Genomic DNA, 9583 nt, shown 5'->3' on the forward strand with positions numbered 1-9583 from the left:
GACACATCGACACATGAGGTCATCGAAGAATGCCTCGGGATTGTCAGGAGTGTCACAGAAGACCGCATTGTGTATGCGAGGTCTCGACGTAGGTGGCACACGGATCAGCCATAGTTTCTTTACACATTTCATATTGATATTCGATGTATATACATTTCTTGTACTTGAAAACATTTTTGTTTTTCACTAAACAATTTGTATATTTAAAGTTATTTTTGTTTATGATATTAGTGTTAACGTTTAACTGTTATTTTTAAATTACTTGATTCCAAATTCATTCGAAATTCATTGAAATAGTATAAATGTCACATTTAACTAAAGATTCATTCAACTTAATTTTATAATGGTAACACATAACAAAAAAGATAACCATTAAGATAATATTTTTTTAATCACATGCTATATTTTATTTAGACAAACAAAAGAGACATAACTTAAAATTATAATAAATCGCATTTTTTATAATTAAATTTTTAGTTCCATAATTTTAATATTTTAAAATTTTTAATTAGTATTTTTAGTTTTATTTTTGCTCTTCCCTTTATTTTTATTATTTAAAATTAGTTCTCATTTTTCCTTTTTTTTTAGTTCTTCATTTATTTTATATTTAAAATTAATTTTCAACACCGACAAAAACTAAAAGTTGTAGAAGAAAAATTTAAAGACTAAATATTAACATTCAATTCATCAACGTTAATAGAAATAATTCAACAATTTCATATTTGTTTGTTGTTGTATTACCTAAGTGCATCACCTTATTCGTCCACGCGGTAACAAATTTTTCCTTGTGTGGGATTATCCATGTATCCTTGACATAGTCAACAAACATTGGCCAAGGTGAACAAACCATTTCAAACTTCTTCAGCCACTCATCAAATTACTGCTCCGAAGGACAATCAACAAGAGTTCCCCAGGCATCCATGACTTACTCCCAAGCATTTCTTTGACCAATTAACGATTTATATTTGGCCTTCACATTCTTGTTTAGGTGAAAGCTGCACAATAAATTTGTACACTCAGGGAATACAGTTTTCACTGCATTCATCAATGCTTGGTCTCTATCAGTCACAATAACTCTAGGGAGGGCATCACGTCTTAAAAATATACCTCGGAACCGTTCTAAAGCCCAAATCACATTATTAACACATTCACCCTCCAAATATGCAAAATCGGCAGAGAATGTCATCCCAATTGGTGTCACCCCAACAAAATCGAGCAGTGGGAGTCTGTACCTATTTGTTTTTTAGGTGTTATCTATCAAAAACACCAAATTACATGCATTGACTAACTTCATTGCATCAGGGTGGCACCAAGAGATATCATGAACTACGTCTTCATCCTTTAGTCTATTCCAACGAATATATTGATCCCGTTCAAGAAGCTTCATTAGATGTTGCATTTCAGTATCACTTCCTCTTATGAAAGAATGGTATGCACTTCTTGCATTGTATATTTGTTTGATGGTCGTACAACTATTGGCATTGTACCCCTTCAGAGTTAGCAGAATGTTTCTTGGTTTCACCATTGACTTTGTCATATTAGCAATAAGTGTCTTTTCAGCTTTAGTCAATCGCTCAACATATGGATGTCCAACTAATGACTTGGCCAATTCATGATTATGAATCCCATAAATCAACTTCACCATCCAGCCTTGTCTTCCAACCACTGGCTTGCCACGAAACTTGAAGGGACATCCACATTTCCTAGTTCCAGTATTTCTTCTAACAAATTCTTTCTTCCTACATCTATACTTGCCACTCCTTTCATAGCCAATTATCACAAACAAAGTTCTTCCTCTAATATCAGTGTTTGTGTCAGACCTTATAATCACCGCCACAAATCCGTTTTCATGAGCAACGGATCGAGCCCACCGCAAAACATCCTCTCGGCTGTCAAACACCTACAAAGCAATCCACATAATTTCAGTTTTCTTCAACATATTGATTTTATTAAATCACTCACAATCATGAACATTATTACCTGAGAAGTATTCAATGCATCGGAACAATCAACATATGGTTCATTCACACCACATGTTTCTTCATTTTGATATTCCATATCCGCTTCTTCAGACATTATACTTTCATACATCCACTGATCTTCGTCCATGTTAACAATAAATAAAAAAATTTCAACATAGGCATACAACACCTAACTGAACTATACATAACATACAAAACTATACATAATAACTCATCATTAGTAAAAAGACAAAATCCTATATCATTCTACATGTATAAACAATTCAAATAAAAAATGACAATACAAACAAAGTAATAATTAAAAAACAAAATTAAACTTAAATAAAGCTTAAAGTTTCAAAAAAAAAAACCACTTACGGATCAAGTTGATCCGTAAAAGAATTACGGATCAAGTTGATCCGTAAGTCTTAAAAATCAACATGCGGATCAACTTGATTCATAAATCTATTACGAATCAACTTGATTCGCACGATCTACAGTACACCACAACGCACACCCAACACAAATGCGTACCTCATATGCCGCCGACGACCACTGCAACACTGAACATTGGTACCTTCACCTTCACCGCCCCTAACCATTGCCAAGGAATCGAAGAAAATATGGCACCGAAGAGAGAAAAGCGAGAACAAGAGTACGCAAAAATGGTTGATGTGGTTTTAAAGAAAACAACTTTTAAAGGGAGAAAGAAGGTAGGGGCAGTTTTGGCATTTTTAAAGAATGTTGGGTGCACCAGCAATAATGCTGGGTGCACCTAGCAACACTCCAATTTAAAATGTGAATAATCAAAATGAACTTTTTTTTACATAATAATCGTAATGAATTTAAGAATTTAAGTATGGAGTTTGCCGGGGAAAAAACATTGAGTTTAACATATAATGTTTTTCAAATTTAGCACAAAAAAATTTTCAACATAAAAAAAATTGGATAGAACTTTATGATAAATAAATGAAAATTATATTTTTCAATGATTAATTGTATAAATGTCATCACTATTATAAATTTACAAATCTAATAATAGGTTTGGATGACACGTGTTGAATTCATAGAATTATAGTACCTTATAAGTTTAGACTACACTTATAAGTTACTTCTAAGATCAATGATTGACCCTATAAATCAACACAAGATTTTTTAATGTGTTTTGTCCTCACTTGCATGTTTTTCAAGAAACTTCCCAAAAGGTAACTCATCACATTACTGCTCCAAACCAAACATACTTAACTATAAAGTTCTTAAGTAATGGACTATCCAAAAGTATATGTATCTTGTTGGTATAGGTAGTATCAATTAATTCCTTTAAGTCATCATCAGTTGTACAGTCACATACCTACATGACCTCTGAATCCCTCTCTCATTCTAGTGTGATTCGATCGGAGCGTTATAACTCACATTTACCAACTTATATACATTACATTTTTATCTAACTCAAATGATGGAAAAAAAAACTAAATTAGCAAACCTCTAACTAACTAAAATCACAACTAACTAACTTAACTACCAAATGACTAAAGCGCCTACAGATGTGAGAGATTGTGTATCACACATCTTAACAAGTAAAGCTCCCAACTAAAACAAAATATTTGAGAGAGAAACTAAAAGTTGAATTACTAAGTCAATTACAAATGTGAAAGTACAACTATTTATATTTCACATAATCTCTGGAATAGAATGTCTTTACCTAGTTATAGGTTCTCTTAATTCATGTCATTGGGCTATGGCTTGGTCCCCTAATCTATGTGTTCTCTTTTGACCACCACCCCCCCCCCCCCCCAAATTAATGGTATTAGGTGCTTGTTTATTACCTTGCTATCTCCCAGATAATATGTAACACCAATTTTATATATAAAAAAGTATTCTTAGGATTATTTTTTTTGGCTTTTAAGTTAAATGATGTAAATCTCGCTATCCATGAAACTTTTAATAAAAGAGTTAACTCTTTTTTTAATCAGTAATGAATTAACTTTATTCCTTTACCTTTTTTAAAAAAATATTTTATTCTTTATCTTATTTTTGGAATTTAATTTCATCATTTATCTTTTTTTTTGTTTAACTTAGGTCTTTAATCTATTTAAAATTTACTTCGTTAATCATTTAAAAGTAAATTTATTTTTTTCAATTTTCTCCTTCTTTCCTTCACTTTATTTTTAACAAAAAAAATTAGATAATTAACAACATTAATCTTAAATGGATTAAAAGACTAAATTGAAAAAAAAAAAGGACCAAAATAAACTTCTTACAAAATAAAGGAATAAACTGAACTAAAAAATTAAAATAAATGACCAAATTTAACCTTTTAAAGATAAAGGAATAAAATAAAAAATAAAAAGAGAAGGAAATAGGTCATTTCACCTTATTTAAAAAGTTTTTGGGAGATGCTAGGTGGACCCAATATTATTGCTGGTGCACCAAGCATTTTTTGAAAATGCCATTTTATCTTCTTCTTTAAAAAGCTGGGTGCACAGTGATTTTTGCTGCGGAGCTTTTTCTTCTTTCGTTTCTCTCTTCCGAGCGATATTTTATTGTGATAGGTGAGCTTTGGTGAAGGTGAAGGGGACGATGTTCATTGTTGCGGTGGTTTGTTCGAAGTCGGCGGCAAATGAGGTACCCATTTCTGCATCTCTGCTGGGTGTTCGTGAGTGGGCTAATCCGTAAAGCATACGGATCAAGTTGATCCGTAAGATTTATACGGATTTTGAATTTATTTAATTGTTTTATTTAATTTTATAATTATTTTAATTATTAATTTGTTGGTATTGTCATAATTAAAAAAAATTTAATTGTTTATACATGTAATTGATTTTCATTTTATGTAGAATGACATAGGGTTTTTGCATTTTACTAATAATGAGTTGTTGTGACTGATAGTAAAATATTATGTATAGTTTTGTATGTTATGTCTAGTTCGGTTAGGTGTTGTATGTCTATGTTGAAATTTATGATTTATTGTTAAGATGAATGAAGATCAATGGATGTATGACAGTATCATGTATGAAGAAGTTGATATGGATTATCAAAATGAAGAAGAATGTGGTGTGAATGAACCACATGTTGATTGTTCGGATGTGTTCAATACTTCTCAGGTCATAATGTTCATGATTGTGAGTGATTTAATAAAATCAATATGTTGTAGAAAACTAAAATTATGTGGATTGCTTTGTAGGTGTTTGACAGCCGAGAGGATGTTTTGCGGTGGGCTCGATCCGTTGCTCATGAAAACGGATTTGTGGCGGTGATTATAAGGTCTGACACAAACACTGATATTAGAGGAAGAACTTTGTTTGTAATAATTGGCTATGAAAGGAGTGGCAAGTATAGATGTAGGAAGAAAGAATTTGTTAGAAGAAATACTGGAACTAGGAAATGTGGATGTCTCTTCAAGTTTTGTGGCAAGCCAGTGGTTGGAAGACAAGGCTGGATGGTGAAGTTGATTTATGGGATTCATAATCATGAATTGGCCAAGTCATTAGTTGGACATCCATATGTTGAGCGATTGACTAAAGCTGAAAAGACACTTATTGCTAATATGACAAAGTCAATGGTGAAACCAAGAAACATTCTGCTAACTCTGAAGGGGTACAATGCCAATAGTTGTACGACCATCAAACAAATATATAATGCAAGAAGTGCATACCATTCTTTCATAAGAGGAAGTGATACTGAAATGCAACATCTAATGAAGCTTCTTGAACGGGATCAGTATATTCGTTGGAATAGACTAAAGGATGAAGACGTAGTTCGTGATATCTCTTGGTGCCACCCTGATGCAATGAAGTTAGTCAATGCATGTAATTTGGTGTTTTTGATAGATAACACCTACAAAACAAATAGGTATAGACTCCCACTGCTCGATTTTGTTGGGGTGACACCAATTGGGATGACATTCTCTGCCGATTTTGCATATTTGGAGGGTGAATGTGTTAATAATGTGATTTGGGCTTTAGAACGGTTCCGAGGTATATTTTTAAGACGTGATGCCCTCCCTAGAGTTATTGTGACTGATAGAGACCAAGCATTGATGAATGCAGTGAAAATTGTATTCCCTGAGTGTACAAATTTATTGTGCAGCTTTCACATAAACAAGAATGTGAAGGCCAAATATAAATCGTTAATTGGTCAAAGAAATGCTTGGGAGTAAGTCATGGATGCCTGGGGAACTCTTGTTGATTGTCCTTCGGAGCAGTAATTTGATGAGTGGCTGAAGAAGTTTGAAATGGTTTGTTCACCTTGGCCAATGTTTGTTGACTATGTCAAGGATACATGGATAATCCCACACAAGGAAAAATTTGTTACCGCGTGGACGAATAAGGTGATGCACTTAGGTAATACAACAACAAACAAATATGAAATTGTTGAATTATTTCTATTAACGTTGATGAATTGATGGAATTTTATTGTTGTATATGTTTATTGCTATTTTTGTATTTGAAATGTAGGGTTGAATATACTCACTAGGCTTTAAAAAGAGTGTTACAAAATAGCTTTGGAGACTTATGCAGTGTCTGGGATGCCATGAACAAGATGGTGAAGCTACAACACATGGAAATTAAATCATCATTTGAAACAAGTACACATGTCATTGGACATGTCTTCAAAAAAACCTTATACAAGAGGCTTCTTGGAATGGTTTCAAGGTATGCTTTAAATCAGATTGCTGCTAAATTTGAGCATGTTCACTATGCTGGCAATAATCCTTCCACTTGTGATTGTGTCATGAGAACCACGCATGGTCTTCCTTATGCTTGTGAGCTATTGAAATATGTTGTTGGTTGCATCCCACTGGATTCAATCCATATGTTCTCGATTTTTTAGACCAAGGGTTATCTGAGCCCGAAGTGAGCATCAAGGAAGAAATGGAAACCATATCCAAAAGATTTGAAGAACTTGATGTTTGTGGTAAGTTTACTCTGAAGACTAAAATTTGGGAAATTGCATACCCTGATCAAAATTCGATGTGTCCTCCTCCAGCAAAGGTTAACACAAAAAGTGCACCGAAGAAACCGATGAACAAAAACCCAAGGTCAACAAAGCACGATCCATCTTACTGGGAGTATGTATATGTTTTTCATTCTATGCAAAATAGCAATTCGTCAGTGAGGCGTAGTGCATCATCTTCTGAGCAGCCCAATCCAAGAAGGATCATGCCTATGTTGGATCAATTTCAGCTATTTATCCACGAATTCATTGATAGCATTGTTAAAGTTGATGGAAACTGTGGATATCGGTCGGTTGCCGGTTTATTAGGTATGGGTGAAGACTCTTGGTCGGTGGTCCACAACCATCTGCTTAAAGAACTTGGGAAATTCTCAGAAGACTATATCAAGCTCTTTGGTGGCACGGAAAGATTTGAGGAATTAAGGATGTCACTACTTGTTGATGAGTTAACCAAGGTATGTAATTTATGTTTTTGATTTTGAATACTTAACTTTAAAATTAACTTCGTCATCTATATTTGTTTCATTCAGGTGACTATGGATAAGTGGATGGATATAACCGACATGAGATATGTCATTGCATCAAGGTATAATGCAATCCTTGTATCCTTGTCTCAGCAACAAAGCATGACGTTCTTTCCTCTTAGAAGTCAACCACCGGCAAATTCTTCAGTGCATCGCATAATTTGTATCGGTCACGTCTATGACAATCATTTTGTTCAGGTACATTCTAGATATAAATTGTTTTTTTTATATATATGCAATTAGTTGTGTACAATTGAGTTAATATTTTTTTGCATGTACCATAGGTTTATTTAAAAGACCGTTGTCTTTTACCTCCTGTAGCATTGTTATGGTCTAACAATTGTCATCCTCAGGCGAAACAGTGACCAATTTCATATATTAGTAGAATGCAACATTACAAAAGCTTCATGATGTTCAAAAGAGACTATGTTGACATAAATGATGATTGAACATGTACCTTTTAATGACTGGTCATTATGAATTTGAATCTCAAATTAGAGGTATCTGTCTTTGTATATTTGTTCTGTTAACAAATAAATTATTACTTAATTCTTGCATTAAGAAAAAAATTAATTGGTGCAACTAAAATAAAGTACGCCTGTATGATAAATCGTTGTCTGAGTTGACAATATATTGTGAAATGCATGCGTGTTAACATAAAGCATGATAGGACATTGTAAGACTTGACTACACATTCAGATCTAATGCAAGAAAAAGCATGTCACGTCATTGGTGTAGTTGACAACACAGACAGAAACCATGTGCACGCATATGTATTTATTTTAAAAAATTGAAGCAATGATATTGAAACTCATCTATATATATGACACAGTCGAACACTGTAAAAAATCACACATTCTATCCTAACCCAACTCTTAGAACAAAGTATGGCATTCTTGGGAGAAACAAGTAGTCAGACAATTGTGAACTCGACATTAGGTTTTATTTTTCCAAATGGATCCATTGTTCACAACGACAATGATGTTTATTTTCAAACTTCCACTACAGTACCCATTCAAGTACCTAACGCTTGTGATTTTCAAACGTTAAAAACCAGAATACACAATATCCTTCAGCTAACCGACAAACAATATTTGGATGAAATTTACTACTGACAGCCATTCACGGATACAGGTAACCATTTTCGCTTTCAATGTATGCAACTGAAAAATGATGATGATGTTAACACAATATTAATGTGTAATCATCAATTTTCATGTGTTGGTCTGATTGAGTTATTATGCACCATTGTTAGAACACCGGATGGTATATTAAACTTACTTGAAGCTACTATGACCCCTACTCATGATGTCCTGTTATATTACAATGGGAGGTGGAACATGCCACGCCAAAATAAGTTTTTTGGTTACTCGTTTATAGGAAAAAAATCCCAAAAAGTTTGACATTCCTTCCGGATGTACCATGGATGAACTGAAGAATTTGATCAAGCAAGTTGCGCCTCATGGGATTCCCCCTTATGGTATTCATGAAACATAAACGGTGAGGCGATTGTTTTTTCGACAACCCAGTCACTATGAGTATTTAGATAAAATTATCAAAATTGAAATTATTGAACTGAAAACCAATGATGACATGCTGAAGGTGTTAGTGCAGTCTAACTACTAGGAAAAATTTGGACCAATAAAAATTTTAGCTATTTTTAGTAAACATGTAATGGAAATGGAAGACGACGTGTCCTTGTCGCAAAATTAGCATGACTTAGTTGTAGTATTTGATGCAAATTTTATTTCTTTCCACTATGTTGAAGTTAATGTAATGTTTGAATTCGTGTCCATTACCACATGATGATTACTTAATGTTCATGGTTTACATAAATCAACAAATTCGTTAAATTAAAATGATACCAGTCGGACCAGAAAATAAATTTGTTGGTAAATAAAAAAGTATAGAAACATAAAAAACAAAGAGAGTATATATAAAATAAAAAATAAAGAAACAAAATAATAAATTAAAAAATTTGTGATCATACTACTTGTATGAAATTAAAATCCCATGTTGGTTTCAACGTCTATTTATTTTTTTTTTTAAATCAAACTAATTGTTTTATGTAAATTAATTTATCTTATAACTTTGAAAATGTGTAATAAAAGTTTTCAAATAATGTAAAGCAAATAATTGTTT

The sequence above is a fragment of the Glycine max genome, chromosome 19, assembly GCF_000004515.6.
Source record: "Glycine max cultivar Williams 82 chromosome 19, Glycine_max_v4.0, whole genome shotgun sequence".
Lineage (NCBI taxonomy): Eukaryota > Viridiplantae > Streptophyta > Magnoliopsida > Fabales > Fabaceae > Glycine > Glycine max.